The following is a 23,928-nucleotide window of genomic DNA, read 5'->3' on the forward strand; positions in this document are numbered from 1 at the left end:
GAAGTGCCTCTCTCTCTCTTTTGTTAGCTTGTTTTATCATTTGTATGCTTTTTTCCATCTACATAATATAACGGTTTTTTCTTTTTTTGCCTTGTTTGGCCCCCATACAAATCTAGTGGGAGTTTCTATTGTGAAAATGTTATCATTTCTTTGAGCACTTACTATTTGGAAATAATTTTGAGGGAAGAAGAGGGAAAAAAAATTCTAACTTAATTTCTCGTGAGATATTTCTAGTTTAGCTTTCAAGTTGAGTTTTTTTTTTTTTAATTTAAAAAAGTTGATTTATATTTAATAAGTTTTTGAATAATTTAACATCTCTCATGTCAAATGCAACATTACAAGTTTATCATTAATTTAAGGGCCCATCTGTTTATTGGAATTGGACCAAAATCGGGATTGCAATAATGTAGTTTTGTTAAATTCATTTTTTGGGTCAAAAATAATAATGTGGAATTAGAATTGTAGAATTCTAATTTTACCCCAAAATGAGGTTACCACACTTCCACTCAGACGGGTGGAATTGAGAATTCAATCCAAGGTTTGAATTTTTGAGGATTGGAATAAAAGTAAAATGAAATGATTTTGGAAGTTTGCTACCTTTTTTGACCTAATATGTTTTAACACTTGGCAAACATCTTTTTTTTACCATTTTTAAGAATTACTAATTTGGTTGGGCTCTCGATATTTTTCTGGAAGGTAATGAGGGTTTAACGCATGTCCAAGCCCTCTTCCATTGTCCCTACTTAATGAATCTTTCTTCCACGACATTTGAGTTTGGTTCCTCCTGGCTCAATTCACACCCACTTTAATAAGATTTAAATTATTTTTTAGTGGATGTCAAAACTTATGGACTGTCCACTTCCATCCATTTATGTAGCCTACTTGTTTGGATATTTGCCCAAAGAATAAATATATAGCAGACAGGGGCAGCGCCATTGTTAGTAGCAGTAGCCTTTGTTTGAGCCTCGTGTGATTGCGGTCGATGTGTTTAGGATGAGCAAGGCCAAGGGTAGTTTCAAATTAGGAGTCCTGTCCAGGAGTGTTGCGCCTTACACCTATTCACTCACTCAAGTTTCCTGTGGCTCCCACTTCTACTAGTCTGTTTATGTTCTCGTACCCAACCCCTTAGGTCATTTCTTATTCAATAACTTTAAAAATTTAGTAATTTTTAAATAAGTATTTAAAAATAATAATTTTTAAGTTTTTTTAAAAATTAAGTTTTTAAAAATTTACAAAATCATATAAAATATAAATTTAATGAATAGAAAAATAAAATAAAATTTAAAAAATAATGTAATAAATTTTTTAAATAAATTTAAAAAATGAATTTTTTTTTGAAAAAGAAGTCTAATTCCAATTCCAATTTTACGAACCAAACACAAAACTTGTATCTTCCCACTCATTTTCTAGGTTAACCGAATGGGACAAACTATTTTCTCAAAACCAAAATTACAAATAAAAAACCTAATTTTGACAAAACCTAATTTTTCTAATTCCACGAACCAAACAGACCCTAAGAGAACAAGATCAATAGAATTTCATTCTCTCTGATTTCATTTTACAAGTTTTTCTTTTAAACATTTATGGCTATCAAGTTTTAAAATATTTTCTTCTAACTAAATTTTTTTCCTAATTTTTTGTTATGAATAGTCCTTTTCTATTAATAAATAATATACTAAGATTACAATTCACAAAAAAGGGTTAGGGGATACAAGATCACCCCGCGAGAGTTCACATGGCCGAAGATGGAAACATTAACTATTCATCGAAAATATATATATATATATATATATATATATATATATATATATATATATATATATATAAAGCAACCTCAAGTGGCTAAAGCAGTGCCTAGTGAGGGAGGTGGCTCATCTCTATCATGAAAACCCCAATCATCCTTGGGATTGGGAGGCAGACTGGGAATAGTCCAACCATCAACAACAACATTAGTGGCCTGGTCAGCATCCTTCATATCAGGCATGGGAGGTGAAATGGCCAGTTCCAGGTGAAAAAGCCATTTCCCAAAAACTACTCACTGAGCACTAGGAGGATTTGGGGACTAGCAAGTGTTGCCATGGGGTGGGGAAACTGAGTGGTGCCTCCATCCATCATCGCCACTACTGGGAGAGTGGTAGCAGGAAGCCTGAGAATGTGGAGTATGTGAGTAGCGGCTTGAAGAGTTGCTCCTCTAGCAGCGGCCTCTAGGTTTCAAGGCATCTAGAGGTACCTTAGCAACAGTACAAGGGGCATTGCCCTAGTGATTGAGAAGCTCTTAAAGGTGAGCCACCTCCAAGGCCACCTTGTTGGCTTGCACTTGAATCTACATTATTACATTATTACAAATGCACACTTTAGTGTACATAGCAATATTAATATCAAGAAAACTATGAGTGAAAAGAACAACATTTCTATCTTTCCATAGAGTGGACAAAATTTCCATCCTAAAGGTATGCCAAATTTGGGTAATTTTTTTAGAGATCCTAGGGGAATCACTCAAAATAGTCATTAGCCAAGAAAAGGGTTTAGGTCGAAATGGCCTAAAAAAATCATGAATTTAGTGCCAATAATTTTGAGCACGTCTACAAAACCAAAAAAATATGTAGGAAGGACTCTAGTTGGCCACAAAATGGACACCTAGGATCTAGAACCCCAATATGCTTGAGCCAAGGCCCAAGGGGAAGACCTTGAAAAGTTAGGCACCAAGCAAAATGGGCAATATTGGGTTCGGTAATAGCACTCCAAATAGTGTCAAAGTGCTTTCTCCATTAAGAAAGAGAAGATTGCAAATGCCATCTCTAATTGAGTGTATCCACCATTAGTAGATTGGAAGAAAGCCATCTATAACCTAGACTTGGTTTGTAACTGGTGAAAGGAGTGGTAGGATACCATATTCAATCAATTCACCAAGGTCTAACAAACTGAATACCCACTTTATGAATTAAGTGCCCTGGAATTGCATAAAGCAATAAGTCAAAAGTTTGTCAATCTGAACGGGCAAGATGGTACTAGACTTGCATATCTTCCCAAGATCTAAAACTCATGGAAACCCTAGAGAAAATATCTTTAGGAGTCTTGATGCCTCATTTGAAAAAATGCAAAGCACTAGCACCTTGAGTCTTAGCAAGAGAAATACACTAGATGGAAAATAAGGGATACCGCCAAATGTTCTACACTAGATGGAAAATAAGGGATACCGCCAAATGTTCTACTGGTTGAAAGAGAGCCCATCATGGAACTCATCACCAGACCAGCGAAGCCAAGGCTTGAAAGTTTTCCATATTCTCTTGATAAAAAAATAACCCTGTATGAGCATGGGTTCTCGCATGATGAGAAGGGTGTGAAAGCCAATCCCCTTCCATACAGGCATGTTGATAGGAAATCTAGAAGAAATGTAATGTTGAACCAAAATCTTCTAGGCTTCATCTCCAGTGATGGCACGAATAATCCATTTGGCATACTTAGCAAGGCCTTACTTCTATGTGGAGAGAAGACCAAGGCCTCCAGACTTGATTGGGAGACAGCAAAAATCTCAAGCAACTCTATGAAAGCCATGATGATCAAAACTAGAGGCCCAAAGAAAATCACGGAGCAATCTCTCTAATTTCTGATAGGAGGCATTTGAAGGAGCCCAACAAGAAGAATAATAGACATGTGTAGCTACAAGGATTTTTGAGCAAGTTTTTTAAGCCAATAATCCAACTTCTTAGTAATCTTGGCAAGTACTACATTCCACAGATCCATTAGTGATGCTTGAAAGGAAAAAGAAATGCCTAGAAAGTTGAAGATCTCCTCGTGAGCTACCCATTTCCATTCAAACTAGTTTAGCCAAGGTGGCACTGGCAAAAAAGACTAGGAAGAGGATTTTGACAAAAAAATGCCACGAATCAAACCTGAAGACACGGAGTGGGCTAGCAAATAGTAAAACCCTTCAACAGTAAGAACATAAAGCACTGGAGCTAGAGGGCAACCTTGCCTAATGGAACAAAAAAGCCCAAAAGTGTCAGATTGGAAGCTATTGATGGTAATGCAAGCGTTAGCATCTCCATAGACTAGAGAAAATTGGGATCAAAACCAAGAGCCTGAAGCACAGCCAAAATGAAAAGGCTTTTGCAGTATCTATTTTCAAAAAAATAGCTAGCTGCTTGGACTTAAAAGTCCACTCCATTCCTTCCCAGATAGCAATAATGTTGTCAAGAATATATCTGGACTTGATAAAGCTAGTTTTCTTAGGTTGCACAATTAAAGGTAGGACGTGGAAAATTTTGAGAGAAATTGCCTTAGCAATAATCTTATATGACACATTCAAAAGAGTAATAGGATGCCAATTGCAAATGTCCTTCAAATCTCTAGCTTTAGGTATGAATTTAATGTTTCCTTTGTTGATAATAGCTCCTAGACTTTTAGAATGATAGGCTTCAAGATAAACTTTTTGCAAATCAGGACCAATATATTCCTAGAGGTGTCTATAAAATTCATGAGGGAACCCTTCACACCCGAGGAATTTATCATCTACCATGGAGAAAAATGCCTCTTTAAGGTCTTGGAGGGTAAGAATTTGCTCACAAAAAACACATTGCTCAACTGCTAGGTGGTTTGGAGTAACAAAAATACAATTTCTAAGAGCTTCCTCTTGAGCAACCAAATTTCCTTATGAAGCAAAAACATTCTCATAGTGATGAACAAATGCTTGCAGGATGTCAAGGAGACTAGAGAGAATAGAAGTGCTTTTTTTTATTCTTTTAATCCCAAAATTGGTATGATAGGCTCGAAGAGCCTGGAAGAACTCCTTCGAAGCCTTATCACCAACCTCCAACAAATGGAGACAAGCTTTGATTTGGGCTCCCCAAGTGGCATAATTATCCACAACTTGTTGATCATGGTGAAGTTTAGCAAGTTAAATTTTCAAATCAACATCAAAAGGATTAAGGGTGAGAGCCTCAAAAGCTTTTTTGAGTGCAAAAGTAGTGGATTCATAAGACTACCATCTAAAAACTACTAACTATCATCCATAGATGCGTAAAAAATGAGCAATTTTGGTAATGGCATCATTCCACCACTAAATCCACCCTGTTTAGGAATGTGGACATGGCTCCAGACTCCAAACACGTAGGATATGAGCAATAGTGCATACATCAGCACAGATGTGTTGAGGAAGAATTGCACATGACAACTTTCTAGATAGTTGTTTGCCATGAAATGGCAAAATAAATGGGATAGTGGTTAGATAACATCAAATCTGGCAAGGGAATGACAAGTAAATCTCAATCCTCAAAAAAGGAGAAAAAAGATTTTGCAGTAATCATGGCACAATCGAGATGCTTTAAAATGTGGTCAGAGCTAGCTTGAAAATTGGACCAAGTGCGCCAAACCCCACTATGTTGGTGGCAATTAGTATTGAGATAAAAAAAAGGCCCAATTTATCGTGCATGTAGTACCAAGCTTCCCTTTCCCTAGCTATCCAACAAAAAGGGAAAATGCCATCTTTGTCAAAGGCCACCTCAACCATATTGAAGTCACCACACATAACCCAAGTAGCTGGAGGCAAGTTGTCAACCAGCCAACCCCACAATTGAGATCTTTCATAGCATCATTGGGAGCATAAACATTAACAACTCTAAAAGAATGATTATTAATGGAAAGCAAATGCCAAATGTTTCTATGTATGGGGTTATAACTGTGTGAAATAATAGTAAAATGAAGACGAGGTGACAAGAAAGTAACTACACCACCTCTGCCAGCATCATGTTGAGAGGAAAACATAATTTCATCCATCCAAATGATGCAACATGCAAAAGAAAGCATGAAACCAGAGATCTTAACTTCTTGCATACAGGAAAAATCTAACTTTCCAAGTCTATGATGGGTATCCCTGACATGGTACTTTGTGGAGAGGTCTGTAAGACCTCACACATTCCATGATAAAAAAATTCATGAAAATTCTTCCATATCTTCCTTGTCATTGAGAGAGGAGTAACTATTCTACAAGAAGTTAGAAATCGAGTTAAAGCTAGATGGGAAATCCTCTAGACTAATGGCTCATCATTTCTCCTCTGGTTTCTCAGCATGTCCGAGAGGACTGTAAGAACACCACACATTCTAAGTTGCTATGGAAGCAGCAGTAAGAGAGGTACAAATCATAATTGAGGCATTAGCCCTAGCGGTTGCCTTAATCCCCTATGAAACATGAGGGTTTGAAACCTATGAAACACCAAGGTTTGGAACCTGTAAAACACTAGGGTTTGGTTTTGAAAAAGCTGTGTGTGTCCCTAAACTAGCTAGGGTTTGCACTCCTATGTAAATAGGAGGAACCGAAATGACCACCACATATAACTATTTAGGAGACAAGGGAACCTTGCCCTTGCACCCAATAGTAGTCCATTCATCTTTTTTCCATTATGCTAGTTTGGCAGGAACCTCTTTAGACAGGGGTTTAACCCTAGGCATAGCCAAAGGGCAATCCCTAATCTTGTGTTCCGCTGACTGGCACCTATAGTAGGTGTTAGGTAGGTTCAAATAAAGCACCTTCTAAGAAAAGGTTTGAGCCCCAATTTGTATTTCCATAGAATCCTTAAGATCCTTGGAAAGATCAAGCTCAATGCAAATGCATTTTTGAGGGCGAGCATTGAAAAATTTATCATGTTCCTTTGTGATAACTTTTTTAAGAGTATTGGCAATGGACTCAATAAAAGGCCAACATGGCAAGGGTAAACCTAGGAACTCTACCCACACTGGCCTTTATCATTGTCCTTTGCTCTAAGTCTGGGACTTGTCGTTATGTACTTTTTCTTTTGTACATATAATCATCTACTAAGCCAAAAAAATTTGCTTGGTATTAGCCTAAATTTAGTACGGCTCCTTTTTTGTAACATTTCTTGTTGCAAAATTGTGGCAATTTTATATTATTTATCTTTATCACTATGAAATATATTGTCTGAATTGCACTTACCGCTACAAATACTTGTATTGTATCATCTATCTCTAAATTATATTAAAATATTTTTCAAACTATATCTAAGCAAGGTTTTTTTTGGTATCTTGAATTTTGTAATCATGTCCAATTTAATTTCAAAAATTAGATTAAATAGTTTTAACTCACATGCATAGAAAACACATAGATCGATTATTTATTTACTTCAAGAACTTTTTAGATGTTGTCACAAATTTAGCTTCTAAAATAACTTCCATTATGGTATAGGGCACCTCCCTAATTTTGGTTTTTGGAGTTGTTAGGGGTTAGTTGTGTGTGTGTGTGTGTGTGTGTGTGTGTGTGTGTGTGTGTGTGTGTGTGTGTGTGTGTGTGTGTGTGTGTGTGTGTGTGTGTGTGTGTGTGCGCGCGCGCGCGCGCGCACACTTAATAAGTTGCAAAAGTCCTTCTAAGGCAACTAGTCCAAATGTAAGAGACAAATTTCTCACTAGGTCCTAGGTTGGTTCAAAGTTGCAAAGTTGCTGAAAAAGTTGCTTAAGAAACTTTTTCAATTTTTGCAAAAAAATTCAAATGATGGTTTGGGAAGTTGTAACTACTCATTCTCGAGTATTTGAGCATGAGGATCATATTTTGGAAGGTTAGAAGGTTAGACATTTTTTTTGAGTTTTTCATTGTTTAATGCCCTAGTACAATTGTGTATGGATTGGCTCAAAGGTTATAACTTATTATTCTTCTAAAGTAGTGTTTCCTTGTTCTTTTGCATATTCAAACTTGGATTGAAGTTGTTAGATTAGCAAGTTGTGGAATTTTCTTGGTGATTGGTCCAAGATCTTCCTTCACAAGGTTGTTTCCACAAATATGTTGCTAACCTAATCATACACAATAGAAAATGGGTGAAACCTTATGGAATGATAGGTTATACATTATACATTTTTTTTTGTTTTGTTTTTCATTTTCGTGACTGGTTACCTAGCTATGGATTGATGCCCTGGGCTAACTGATGGGAGTAAGTGATCCAAGAAAATTTGTAGAAGTAGTTGCAGAGCATGCCCATGATCAAGTTGGGTCAAACCAGTGGAGTGCTTAGAAGCCCTATCATGATACCTTGAATGATCAAGTGGTTTGGAAGGTTGATTTGAGGTTTTAAGGGATCTAGAAGCTTTTTAGTGAAGACTATCTAGAGACCTAAAAGATAGGCTAGAAAGTAGGGCTTAATGGTGAATAAGGTTTTGGGTGTTTTGAAGCTCTAAAAATTAGGAACCTTGGATTTATAGGTGATATATCTCAAATTCTTAAGGTTTTTCATGAGGTTTTTTGGAAGAATTTGGAGTACTAGCATAAAACAATGTTACTAGACTTAAAATAAAATAGGCCTAATTAGCCTTGTCTAGAAGAAGTGAGTTTTCTATGGTTATGATCATGAATAGAAGTATTGAATAAGGTTAGGAAGGATATGGAGGGTATCTACAACATTCTTAAACCCAAAGGGAGTGGGGGAGCAAGATCCTAAGCAAGGGCTAGGATCCTAAGGGAAGGAAGGACTAGCAGGACTAGTGCTTTAATAGGGAGATTAAGGATACACCAAACCAACTACACCTAGGAGGAAAGTTGGGGGAAGAGTCTTAGAGACTTGAATTGGTGGAAGGATCAAGAAATAAGGATCATTGACTGATTCAAGGTTAGAACCTTAATTAGATGTGGTTAGTTGTTAGAACCCTAGACCCTCTACATCAGAGTGGTATCAGAGCCAACTTTTAGTTTGGTGTATGTCATACATGAAAGACCAAGAGGTTGATAGTATGCCACCCAAGGCAATGAGAAAGGGTGCCATAGTGGATTTGGTCAAGGATCTATTGGCCAAAGCCAATCTATAATATCCCTAATTTAGTAGGTTTCTGAAGTATGGTTTTGTCAGCTCATCATCACGACCCTCGTGAGCTAACATTTGGATTTGGGGGTATACGTCGAGATATTCATATCTTTGGACTTACTATTTTTAGTAAGTCACTCATGGTCAGTTACTATTTTAGGTGAGCAATTCAGGTAGGGTGATCGTTTGGCTTTGATATTTGATCTCTCGATGAAATTTTGATAAAATCATATTTATTTAGAGGAATGTTAGTTTTAATGATTATTTAATACACTCTTAATTATCATTGTGTTTTATAATATAAAGAGTTGTGACTTTATATTATAAAAGTTTCTTTTACGTGAAAGGTGTCTACATAAAGCTAAATGGCTCAATTTGTATTATAGATATGGTTTTTTGGAGAATGGGAGATCATCTTGAAAATATATCCTTTCTCTTGACTTATGGTTGAGGGTTTCTGAGGAGTTTACTGAGTATTGTTCTGAACATTTATTGCAATTTTTTGTTGTGGTATAACATATTACACATTCTCCTACTATTTAATATTGTATCTTGGAGAATTGAATCGATTGAGGATTATTGGTTTGGAGGTAGAATTCTATGGAGTCTTTACAACTTCAAGACAACTAAATTGTGATTGAAATTGACTGTGGGTGTTGTCATTAGTTTTCAATGGGTGATGTTGAGCATCCAAACTACATTGAAAATAATCTAAGGGCTTAATGATCAAACCTAAGCACACTATGATTGCTTCTAGGAAAAATTGCAAGGTAGTTTAGAGCTGCGTTAGATAATTGAAAGGGTTGCGGCTAGTCTAGTAATGCCTGAAACTCACTGCTGGGTGCATACAGATAATAATGGGTTATTCAAGGGTTGGAGACAGGAATTGTACATGGAATAACTAGCCAACATCTGTGTCTTGCATTTGGGATTGAATTGGCTTGTGACAGTTCATGTTGTGAGTCAGCCTGAACTCAACAAATAAAAATCAGGTCATTCTTTCACTTTCTCAATTATTTGATTTGAACAAAAATGTAGTTTTCGTGTCTCTCTTGGGAATAAATAATTTGTAGTTATTAGTTCTCTATGTTTTATTTCAATTTTGCATTCATTTATATATTTTCCAAGAACCCAAAAATATCAAAATGATAATAATAAAACACAAAATATCAAGGTTGCATATCAACAATCCTAGTTCTAGACAATGAAGGGTTTTTACAGTGGTATCAGAGTAGTTTCCTTCTAGCCTATAGGAATTGGGCTCCTTTGATCAGAGATTGATTTTGTTAGATTTCACACAATGAGACATGGATGGTGAAAGAATATTTGTGCCTATTATGCACTATACTCGATGGGGACATAATTTGCCTCCTAGAGAAGGAGTGTCAGAGATTCAGTTTGGTTCATGGGTAGTCTGGGTGGTTTTGGTGGCATTGGACTATGGGCCACAGATGTTGAGCTTGATAGAGATGCCTTGCAGGCATTTAGGAATATCATAGTTAGACAACAACAAATGACAAGTGTACACAATAGTTATCTAACACCTTACAACAATTAGCTTTGCCTCGGGATTGGGGTAGAGAGAGAGCTTGAGATGTTTATGTTGGTTCCCATAGGTCATGTATGGATGTGGGACCTATGCCTAATGATAGGCATAGGATAGAGGATCATGTCAAGATGAATGATAGGGTGGATATGACAAGTTATATTGGTTCTTAGGATAGACCATAGAGACCCACTTTTTTTAGGTTAGAGTTAGATGTAGTTAGCACCACTTCTGATGTCACCCCCTTTGTCAATGATGTTTAGACTCATTTTCATGTGTGGGATGCTCTCCCATAGCCATTGAAGGATAATTTGAGTTTTGACAGGTATTTGACACAGAAATGTGAGCATTCTAGGGGAAGGCTTGCTACTGACAAATAGTGGCCTAGGTACATTGAGTTATAGAAGGCAACTGGTAAGATGACATTAGCTCATTTTGATGGGAGTGATAGAGTGACTACTAGAGTCTAGGCCTACAAGCTTGACACCTACCTTGCTTTGCATCCTATAACTAAGGAGGATGCCATTAGATTTATTTTCCTCCACCTTGATGAAGTTGTGCATGATTGGTGGTACCATGGTTTAGTATCTCTCGAACATGATCAGATCACGTCATATCATGATATTTTTGACAATTTTATTGAGCACTTTGACAAGAAGGACCCCAAGGTTTATTTTAGGGAGTTAGCTCAATTGCAACAGATAATTAGTTTGGAGGCATTCATCAATGAGTTCCAAAGGTTGTCAGTGATGGTGTATGACATATCTGAGAGGAGCGGGGTTATTCTTTTTATTGAAGGCCTTGTTGAGCCACTCAAGGGTTGGGTTAAACCCCCCTCACTATAGGAATCTATCAAGAAGGCCCATAACTTAGAGTCTTCTACACCTAGAGGCAAGTTTGCCTCGAAGCCTATTATGTCTCCCTACGATAGGAAAACTCCCCAAAGAGAGGAGAAACCTAAAGGTAAGCATCATGTTGCAGCCCCTTTGGACTGAGAAATGATTAATGATTTGAGGAGGAGGAAGTTTCGTTTCTACTGTAGGGTCCCTATGATGTTGACCATGATAGTCTTATGAAGCCTAAGGGAAAAAATAGGATAATGGAGTGGTTTATGATAATGATGATAGTGTGGATTTCAGGAGCAGTCTAGGAATTATGATCAGGATCAACATAGGATTGATGATGATGAGGATGAGGTGGATGACTCCAACCTCAATGTAGCTTACTTATCCAGCATGAAGAGGGAGGGAGCTTTTAGGATACATGGGCTCATAGCTAGACAAAGTATTGTCACATTATTTGATACTGGGGCTACTTATAATTTTATTGATGCACATTTGGCCACAAGAAGAGGTATGCAAATAGAGGATTTTGAGGGCCTATGGGTAGATGTAGCTGATGGTTACACATTGAAGTGGAACAAGATGATTTTAGATCTTCCTATGAGATTTAATACATATACTTTCATCACAGATTTTTTATGTGGTAGATATAGGGGAAATAGATATAGTTGTTAGTATGTCTTGGTTACACACACCTAAGGATATCTACTAAGCATAGAAAGGATAGAGATGATATTCATCAAAGACAGAAAACATCAGGCTCTTAAAGCAATCTATAATGATGAGCTTAAGTAGATTTCCCTCCGGTGTATGTAACATTTGGTATGTTATGAGGATGTTATTGATTGGGCAATGGAGTATCGGGTTATGCCTACTTAGAAGAATGTTGAGGAGGTAGATTATCATCTAGATATCCAATAGTTAAGAGTTAAACACTCTAAAGTGCTTAACGATTTACCCCCTGGTAGGCCACCAGATCATGGGATTGAGCATATTATAGAGTTGGAGGCGGGTACTAAGCCCATTATGTTTACACCTTATCACCATTCGAAATAGATCAAATATGAGATTGAAAAGACCATCTAGGAGCTTCTCGATATGGGTCATATTAGGCCTAGTAAGTCTCCTTTTACTTCTTCAGCTATTTTGGTGAAGAAGAAGGATGACACTCTTTGGATGTGCATTGATTACCAAATGTTGAATAAGAAGCCTATTAAGAACAACTATCCCATTCCATAGATTGATGAACTTATTGATGAGTTGTACGAGGCAAAGTATTTCTCAAAGATTGACTTGAGATCCAGATATCATCAAATTTGGGTCAGAGAATAGGATATAGAGAAGACAAAATTTCAGTGTCATTGTGGGAATTTTGAGTTTTTTGTCATGCCCTTTGGTCATACCAATGCTTCTACCATTTTTCAGTCTACTATGAACAGGGTATTCCACAATTAGCTTCGCAGATTTGTGCTATTTTTTTTTACGATATTTTGATTTATAGCAAGATGTGGGATGATCATGTTGTTCATTTGGATACAATCTTAGGTATATTGGATTAGGCTTCTTTGTATGCCAAGGAGTCCAAGTGTCCTCTAGGTATGACAAAGTTACTTTATCTAGGACATATTATTGGTGCTAATGGAGTTCACATGGATCCAGATAAGATCTGTGCTATTGTGGAGTGGCCTACACCTGAGACCCTAACATAGTTGAGAGGGTTTAATGGTATTTTTGCCTTTTACCATAGGTTTGTGGAAATATTTGTATGACATGTTGCTCCCCTCATAGATTTGACCCGCAAGGGCACTTTCTAGTGGTCGACATAGGCAAAAGAGTGTTTTGAGAACTTTAAGACTATTATGACTTCATGTCTAGTGTTGGCTTTATCTAATTTTTCTAGGCCCTTTGATTTGCATTATGATGCTTCTAGAGAGGGTATTGGTGCAATTTTGTCCCAAGATCAACATCCCATGGTTTTTTAGAGCAGGAAATTGCGGGGTCCCAAAAGGTCTTTTAGTATATATGATAAGGAGATGTTGGCCATCATGCATGCTGTGGCCAAGTTTAGGCAGTATTTAGTGGGAAACAAATTTTGCATTAAGAATGATCATAATAGCTTGAGACATTTTCTAGAGCAGGGGGATTTAAATGAGAGGCAACAAAAGTGGGTCAGTAAGCTACAATCTTACAATTTTTATATCTCTTATATCAAGGGGACTCAAAATGTTGTTGCAGATGCTCTTTCAAGGAGACCTCATCTCTATGTAGTTTTAGATATTTTAGAGGATTGGAGACATTTAATTATAGCTAAATATGCATAGGATTAGTGGGCTTTAGGTATTGTGGATGTAGCATTCAAGATGATAGATATTTGCTTTCAGGAGAATCGATTATCTACAAGAGAAGGATATATTTGATTCCAAAGTCAGATGTGTGTAGGATTTTCTTGTGACCACTCCATGATTCACCTATGGTGGGTCACTTGGGGTTTTTCAAGACTTATAGACAAGTTTGGGAAAGATTCACATGGAAGGGGCTAAAGGTTGATGTTCAAAACTATTCAGTTTGTTAGTAGAATAAGCATGAACACACATATCTTGTTGGTCTATTACAACCACTTCCTATTCCTAAGAGGAAGTGGGAGGGGATTTCCATGGATATTATTATGGGCTTGCCTAAAGCTCAAGCACAAGATTTTATATATGTGGTGGTAGATAAACTCACAAAGTATGCTCATTTCTTTCTATTACTACTACCTATTCAGTTATGCAGTTAGTTGAGTTATTTTTTAGAGAGATTTTTAGGTTGCATGATTACCAAAAAACCATTATGAGAGACTGTGATAGTAGATTTCTAAGGGATAACATATAGAGAGCACATAATCAGAAAAAGTAGTATAATAATCAGTGGAGAATAGCTCATACTTTCCAAGTGGGTAACATGGTTTACTTGATGTTACAATCATATCAGCAATCTTCGATCAAAAAGAGTGGTGTTGAGAAACTTAAGTCATGTTATTATGGTCCTTTTCATAGTGTGCAGCGAGTTGGTGAGGTGGATTATGAGTTACATCTACTTGATGATAGCAAGGTTCATAATGTATTCCATGTTTTACACCTCAAAGGGGTTTTGGGTCATCATGTGGTACCATCTCCTCGATTGCCTCCATTGGATGATGAAGGGGGATTAGAGTTGATTATGAAGGCCATTCTTGATACTAGAGAGAGGCAGTTGGAATAGAGGACCATCCATGAGTTTTTGGTCAAGTGGTAGAATCTACCAAATGATGATTTAGAGGAAAGGGTGATAGACCTTTTACACAAGTTAAGTTATTCAAATTTGGTTTAGAAACCCACACTTTTCCCAAAGGTGCACAATGATTTTATAAGACTCCACCCAACCAAGACTCTTCACAATGCAAATTAGTGATAGATTTGAATTTTTTCATGTATATAAGGATGTATAAAGGTGGTTTTTATGTTTCTAGACTTATCTTCCACTCACAACAGAAAAAAGACTCCAAACTAGCCTAATGAGGCCTAAAAAATAGCATTTAGCCCTTTTAGTCTTTAAACACAAAACCTTCCGAAAGGATTGAACAAATAAATGGTATATTCGGATACCCTTTTGGCCCTAACACAACATATTACAAGATCTCCATAGACTATTTTGGACCAAGTATGGTTCTCCTCACTATGTGACCCCAAAATGCACCAAAATAGGATGAATTAACAATGCAACACAATTACTTGTACCCCTCGTATGCACCCTAAAATGATTGCCTAGACTATGGGCCCCCATTATTCAATTTATCAAATTTTTTGAATCAATGGTTTTCAATATTTTATTAAATCAATTCAAATCAATTTCTTTGATCAAATTGTAATTAATTCAGTTATTTCAACATTTACTAAGGTTTGATCATTTTATCCTAAGTCTCATTTAATTAAAAGAAAACCTCTCTTTCAATTAAATAATTAGTCCATATTTAATTAATTAAGAGAAAAACCCCTCTTTTAATTTAACTTGCTCTCTTTAAATTAAATTAAATCCCACCTCAAAAAGGAAATAGAATAAATAAAAATTAAATAAATTCTTTTTTTTCCTCTACACTTAAATGCTCATATTTCTAAGTGGGATTCCATTTAATTTTCCTCCTCTTTTCTCATTGATGAAATTTTGTCTCACACAGATCATTCTTTCTCCACCCTTGTTTAAATATTATTGGCTCTTAATCTTAATTGTCCATTCTTCTTTATAAGGGAGAGCCCTCTCCTCATTTTTGACATCCATGATTATGTTATTGTTATGTTGCAAGTTTGGAGAGCAATTTTTGGAGGAGTTTGAGCATTAAAGCTTTTTGTGGAGAACTTCTATCTTCTTGTCTTCTTCTCTCATGCATCCATGGCTTCCATCATCATGATCCATCCTTGCATTTTAATATTAGCTTAGATCCATATTTGCTTTCATACATTAATCTTGCATTGTTATTTCCTTTCATAGGTTAGATTTCCTTTCTTGCATTGCTTTGCATTGTTATCAGTTAGATTAGCTTGCATCTTCATTTGCATGCATATTTTGATCTTTGAATCTCTCATTATATGGTGTACTTGCATGGGCAAAAACTAGGTCAAAACTGAGGGCCTCCATTACAAACCCTTGCACTCCATGAATAGAGAGTTATGAGCCACCGTTTGAGACCTCATTCTTGAGCAATCTTGGATATAATGACTCATAAAAGTGTGTCAACATTTTAGTACACATTCTTTGGCACCCACTATGGGGCAACCCACTTTTATTTGCTAGTTTTAGATATTTTTGGAGCTAACCCCCTTATGCGAATTTGTTTGGAGACAAAAAAACTCTAGATCTTAAAGATTTGATCATATCTCCCAAATGGCTTGGTGTTTTGGTTTGAATTTTTTTTGCAAGTTGGTGACATATTAGAGAAGCTTTAGTGAAATTTTTAGATTTTGCCAAGGTATTTTTTATTTTTGATAAATTCTTCTTGATTTTTCATGAAAAAGAATTTTAGGATGCAAATTAGCAATTTTTTTGGAAAAGTCTACATTTTGGAAAGGGCTCTAAATTCTAAATAGGTTTGGTTCTTTGTGTTCTGATTTTAGAGATCATATTAAGGCTCAATAATTTGATTTGAAAAAATTAGTATGTTTAGTATGTTTTGACAAAATGGCTCCCTAGGGCACAAATGAAAAGATCTTTTCAAAATTCTGACATTTTTGGAAAGCTCTCTCATTTTTTATAGGGGTCTCTTTTCTATATTTAAGGTTTTGGATCTGAATTCATATCATATAGATCCAATCATGTTGACTAGGTCAAAAATCAATATTAAAAAAGTGCATTTAATGAATAGCTCGCATTTAATTTTCACATGGATCAATGCATGATGTGAGCTTTCATTTGAGTTATTTGTTGGTTATTATCACTCTTAAAAATTAGATTTTCAAATCTAACCCCAGTTTTGCATAAGTTGGATATATATTGCATATGTTGTGCTTACTTGTTTTTCTTGTTGATTTGTTCATTGTGAGTGAGCATTCAAGTGTAAACAAAAGGTACAACAGAGAAAAGATGAATTGCATGGATTACTAGGTATTTTGTTAGATCTCTATAACATTTGGATTTGGAAATAAAATGAACCCTCTCATGTGTTTGGCTTGAGTGCTTTTAAATGCTTTAATATATTCACACTTCATTTGGTGCTCTAAAATTGGATCTAGATTTACTTTCATGCATATGTGTTTAACATAGTAATTAGGCCCTATGAATACTATTTGTGGAATTTACTTCATTCACTTTCCTTACATGTGAAGATCTTCTCAACAATAGATCCTCTTGGAGGTAGGGAAGGATATTTGTTATTATCTCACTATTCCGCTTGGGTTTGTCCTCAACATCCATTGGTATTTTCTCTTTTGAGATTGGTGATGTTTTTTGTTGGCTTTTCCAAAAATTTGGTGAGGTGATTTCAAATTAGCATGTCAAAGAATCTTTTCTATGTTTGGGTAAGGTGAAGAGGTTAGAGGAGTATGCTATGTTCCCTTTTGGGCACATCAAAAACTTGGAACACTTGAATCCAAACCAAATCCCCATGTGGTACAACTTTGTGAATCTTCCTTGATTAGAGAGAATTAATCGTAATGGACATTCTCTTTATTAGGTCAACCACTTGGGTGGAACCTCAAGCGGTAATAGTCATTTTTGATGTGGTAGTAGCAACCACTATATAAATGTCCCTTTGGGGGAAATCCTCATGGGTGTAGTCCTTTGTTGGGTTGTCGGATCTCCTCAGTATCTCTAATTGATTAAATTCTCAGAATATGTCAAAATCCTAGTGCACTAGGATTGGATTTTGCCCACTCTATATTGAAAAAGTTACAGAGTTGAACATTACTAAGAACCAAAGTGCTACCAAAATTTCTTTTCTAGGACTATGTGCATCATTGGAAAATATTTTGAGAACATACACAGTGTTGGTTCTAGGAATGAGACTGATACTATGACACTATTCTTGTTGATGTGCAAGGTTGTTTTGTCCCTTGTTCATTGTTTGAAGATGTTTGCTTGAAATTCTTGATTATTTTCTTGTATGCCTAGCTCATGATTCAAAATTTATCACACCTAGTTAGATATTTAAAACAAATATAATTTGAATTCCTGTGTCGAGACTTTATGATCAAACTACTTTGCTATCCTGTAATTTCCAATCTCCCTAGGTTGATCTGGTTCAGATTAGGCTACTTACCCTATTGTTAAAAGTTTGTTTGCACCTTGGGTTATTGTGCTTTGACCCCTTGAATTAGTGATCTTTGATTTCACAAGTGACCTTGTTTGGAGTCAGTGAGTTAGAGGTCGTCCTTGTTGAGAAAGATATACCTTTGGATTATTTTATATTATGGTTGGAGAGTCTTAATAATCTCTTGTCCATCCACTTTCATAAAAATTCAATTTTAATTATTTATAATTTGGTTAAATCATCCTCCTAACTCATATGTGCTAGGGTATTCACCCAAAGTTGTGGGCACCTCTATAGCAATGTTGGTTTATGTCTATTGCAAAAATTCTATCTTATCATCTCTCTTTTGGATAAGTGAGTGTTTTTTCTATCCTAGTTTAGTATCAACATTTCTTAGGGTCATCCTATCACCCAGTACCACTATGGGCTTCAAACCCTATGCTACCACCTCAGTCAAGTCTAGATGATCATGAGCTCTCCTTTGTCATTAAAAAATATCAAGATTTATCTGCTAGTCTCCCTAGACACATGATAGAAATAAATAAAGTGTTAGGGAAAATGATTACATCATTACACGAATCTTCCTTGATACCTTTACATAAATTTGAATCATCTTCTTTAAGATCTACATCTTCTACTCAAAGACATCAATTTTCTTCATATTCTAGATCCAAAGACCTCTTGAGACAGAAAGTTAGTAATAACTCCTTTGAGGATATGCCAATATTTCATTATGGGCCTATCTTTGACTAAAATGAGAATGACAAAAATGGTCCTAGATATACTTTTGAGAGAACTTTACTCCTTTTGGATTTTCATATGACATGGTGCTTGAGACCTTAGTTGCAAAAAAGGTAATTATTTTACCATTCAAATATTCTACAGCTTATGAACTAGAGGTAAAACCTTATTGGTGGATAGATGATCACTATTGCGGCTACCATACATGCAAAGGTCGTAAAACTAAAAATTGTATTGCATTGAAATGTATAATTCAAGATCTTATTGATGACAGAATCATTGATGTTGAAATTCCTGAAGAATTATGTAATGAAGATGCTTCTCTTGAGCAAGATCATGTTGATGAACCTATGTCAAGTGATGGTTTCCTTGCTACCTCCATTTCTTCCAATACTTATGCATCTCCCAAAACTTTAAAGCTATCCAACATTATTCCATCAAAAAAAGGTCCTAATTATTTTCATGTAGTTCCTTATAGTTATCCTCAAGGGCTACCTCTAAAAGAAACTCAAGCTAACCTACACTTGGCTGAAAACCCTTTTCATGCTTATAAAACTAAAGATCCTCAACCTTCATGTGGTGATATGTCTACTATGCCCAGTTTAGCTAGTCCTTCATTACCCCTTCAAGATCCTATCATGCAAACCTCATATACTCCCTTGTCCTTAGAAGTGGATCCATGTCAAGAGGACTCTCAAAAAGATAAAAATGAAAATGTCAAGAAATATCAAGATCAAGCACCCCTTCATCTCCTTCAAGATGTCACTCTTCCATATCCTATGTCTTATCCACCTCCTAAGTATAATGAAGACACTACTTCCACTATTTCCCTCAAGCTTACTAAAAATTGTGAACAAATTTTTATGCCTATTTTATCCAAAGAAACTTGTCAAGTTCAAAGCATTCCATCTTGTTCTACCACTCCATGTTTGTTTCTACTTTATACTCTTCCTAAGTCTTTTCAAGCTCTAAACAATAATATCAAAGAAGTTGCTCCTATTCAAGATGCACATGATCCTATTGAAAATCCTAATGCTCACTCTAAAGATGTTGATGTCCTTGGTTGTCATATAGATGTTGCTGGACTCATTGATTATCCTTTCTCATCTTCCAAGTCCATCCTTGGACTTCCTCCACCAATACCAAGGGATTCATGTCTTCCTTCCATCTTGGGTCCTTATGTCCCTTCATTTCCCCCTCCTAACTCTCCTAATTTGTCATCCATCTTGGGGCCTTACATCCATCCATCTCCTATCTTTCCAAAATCCATCATTGAAAATATTCTCTCTAAATCATCAAAAAGATATGAAAAGCCTACGGCTATATGGATTCCAAAGTCTTTCTTGAAAGAATCTAATGTTGAGAAACAAGTGAAGTTGGCATTCAAGCTTCCAAAAACTTCCACTTCATCTTCTTCCAAAAGCATTCTTCCATTCCATGTTCCTAAACCGCAACCTCTTCTATCCATTCACCATATTCCTTCACGTATTCCTTTATTTACATTTCCTCCATCCTCTTGCCACCCTTCAAGGTGTGTGTTGACATTGATCTTGCCTTCCTTTCCATCTACCCTTTCACAATCCTTCCATTCACTATCCTTCTACCTTCTATCCTTTTTCCTCATTTTCCTATTCCTCCTGTCTTCCAACCTCACTCACTTTTTGTAAAACCTCATCCTCCATTTTTCTCTTCCATATTCCTTTCCCTATCAAGATCTTTGAGCATATCATTTTGAATCCTTGTAATATCATGGCTTATCCTTTCAAGGAGCATTATCTAAGAGCTTGCCTTCTTCTAAAGAAAAAAGAAAAAATTGAAAGTGTGTCTTGGTGAAAACTTTGCAATAAGGCACCTTGGTAGCAAAATTAAAGAAATAAATTCATCCTATGGTGAAAACCACTCCCTTGTGGTGCCTGGGATGAGTACTGTGATGAAAACCTGACAATCAAGTATCATGTATAGTTCTTATACATCTTTCATCTATTATGTCATCTCTCTTTGATCTTGACAATGTTGACCTATACACGAACATTTGGCTATCTTGTGAGCTATCTTACAATGATATTCCTTTAATTCCTTTCATGTTTAGCCTTCATATATATTTTCCTCCATTCATTCTAGTCTTTCACTATCCTTTTCTCATTTGGTCTTCATCTAATAAAAAAAGAGTAAAACATGATGCTATGAAGTCTCTTAACATTTCTACTTCTTTAGACTGCATCCTTTTATACTTTTGCATTATGCTTTAGTGACTTATCCTATGCTAGCTTTTCATTGCTTATCCAAATTACTTTGCATGACAATTTTTCCCTGGCTTGGGTACTCTTGAGGAGTTTGTGCTTGAGGATTTCTTCTCTTCATTCTCCTTCATTCTTGTCTTTCATCTCTTCCACCAACTTGTTAATCCCTCTTATCCTCCATCTTGCTAGACATTAGGACTACATGATGTGATCTTGCTTGGGAGTTTAATGCTCATCCTATCTAGGGGCATCCTTCGTATATATTTATTGATCCTGAAAAGTCCAAAAAAAATTGATATATTTCAAAAATACAAATATATATATATATTTCAAAAATCCAAAAAAATGATATACTGTCAAAATTCTAAAAATTGAAAAATGTCCTAAAAAATGATCATCTTAGTAATAAGCGCTTTGATGTATCTCAAAAAAAAAAAAAAAAAATCCAAAATATATATATAATCCAAATGGTGAAAACCTAGAAATGAGTGCTACTTGAGGCCTTTGCACCCCTATTTCTTAGCACATATCCTCGACACTTGGCCTTTCTCCATCATTCCTTGTCCTTGTTTCCTTAGTATGGAATTGGTCTTTGTCTTTTCCTAGGGGGCATAACTGTGTTAGCTTTGGTATCTTGGCTGCGTTAGTCTCTAGGACACCTCACAAACTATGTTTTTGAACACCACCCCAACTATATTTTTCAATACAACCCCTGACATCGAGTGTTTTTCAACACTTATCAGTTTGGTCTCACCTAATTTTGTCATGTGTTCTTACCTGCTTGCAAGCATTCGATTCTTATCCTCGAAACTCGATATCATTTAACACACTTAAAATTTTAAACACAACACTTAATGCTTGACCTATGTCATGATCTTTTCTTTGTGTGTTGACTATTATTGATTTTCATTGAGTGTCCTTGTCTGATAAGTCTCTCTAGGATGCATAGCTAGAGGAATTGGGGCATGGGGCATGTTTTTCTTTGTTTTCTATTTGTGAGTGTGGTCTTGAAACTCTAGAGTGTCTCTTGTTGTCCCCTTGAAACACTTAGGATATTTGAGGCATCGTCCTTGACCACTTTTGCACAACCGTTCTTATGGTCATCCTGGCATCTATGCCTTGATGCAAGCATGGTTTTGCTACATTAACTTGGGTAAGCTAACATCAAATTCATCTTGACCTTTATGTCTTTGATGCTTATGTTAGAATCTTTCCACATTACAATCTGATATATATCACATTCATGTCTTCATAGTTACGCTTGTAATTAGTGATGATTGTGTGATTTCTTGATGTTCGTTAATAATGGCCCAATGATGAAAATAAGTTCTTTTACATTCTCTAATGAATGATGAACACAAAATCCTATGTTACTATTGCTCTATTGCAAGTACACCTTTGCATTTTCATGTGGCTTGCATTATTAGACTTCATGTTAGTTTGCATTTTTAGGCTACATTATGAGTTTGAGAGGGTTTTCCCTTCATCTTTCTTGTGGACTTTTAATCAACTATAGTCATGTTTTGATCTTCATTTCCTTATCTATTTTTGTGATCTCAATCAAAATTTCTATCTTAAATAGTTGATTGATTTTGAGGCATTCTATTTCTTACAAAAAAAATTATTTTCTTCTTTCTATTTCTTTCCATATCTTCCAAATTTCTACCTTCCATTCGCTTTCACCCCACTTTTTTTCTTCTCATTCCCCTTTGGGGCATAATATTTCATGCTTGATTATCTACCTTGGTTTTGTGATTCTTATATCTTTCATCTTACATCAAAAACTTTATCTTTTGTTTGATTTGATCAAATTTATCAATTTGTTGTTTCTCCTGTATCTCATTTTGATTTTGATCATGAGGGGGCAATACCTATCAACTTCAATCCTTGATTTAGTTTTATCAATTTTATCCTTGACTTTTCTAAGTCAAAATTTATTCGTATTCTTTTTCCTAATGTGTTCCCAAATCGACCACGCATCTGGGTTATTTTGTGATCCTAAATCGATCTCACACTTCAATTTCTTATTTTGACTACATGTGTTCCCAAATCGATCACATATTAGTGAAAGTCGAGCAAATGTATGCACCCTAAAATGGTCGCCTAGACTATGAGCCCCCATTATTCAATTTATCAAATTTTTTTAATCAATAGTTTGCAATATTTTATTAAATCAATTCAAATCAATTTCTTTGATCAAATTGTAATTAATTCAATTATTTCAACATTTCCTAAGGTTTAATCATTTTATCCTAAGTCTTATTTAATTAAAAGAAAATCTCTCTTTTAATTAAATAATTAATCCACATTTAATTAATTAAGAGAAAAACCCCTCTTCTAATTTAATTAAATATTTCCTATATAATTAAAAGAACTTGATCCCTTTTAATTAAATAAAATCTCACTTGAAAAAGGAAATTAAATAAATTCTTTTTTCCTCTACACTTAAATGCACATATTTCTAAGTGGGATTCCATTTAATTTTCCTCCTCTTTTCTCATTAGTAGAATTTTGTCTCACACGGATCATTCTTTCTCTACCCTTGATTAAATATTATTGCCTCTTAATCTTAATCATCCATTCTTCTTTATAAGGGAGAGCCCTCTCCTCATTTTTGACATCCATGATTATGCTATTATTATGCTGCAAGTTTGGAGAGCAATTTTTGGAGGAGTTTGAGCATTAGAGCTTTTTGTGGAGAATTTATATCTTCTTGTCTTCTTCTCTCATGCATCCATGGTTTCCATCATCATGATTCATCCTTGTATTTTCATATTAACTTAGATCCATATTTACTTTCATAGATTAATCTTGCATTGTTATTTCCTTTCATAGATTAAATTTCCTTTCTTGCATTGCTTTGCATTGTTATCATTTAGATTAGCTTGCATCTTCATTTGCATGCATATTTTGATCTTTGAATCTCTCATTATATAGTATACTTGCATGGGCAGAAACTAGGTCAAAATTGAGGGCCTCCATTACAAATCCTTGCACTCCATGA

This window comes from Cupressus sempervirens, chromosome 2 (assembly GCF_028749045.1).
Source record: "Cupressus sempervirens isolate cs-2001-9-10 chromosome 2, ASM2874904v1, whole genome shotgun sequence".
Lineage (NCBI taxonomy): Eukaryota > Viridiplantae > Streptophyta > Pinopsida > Cupressales > Cupressaceae > Cupressus > Cupressus sempervirens.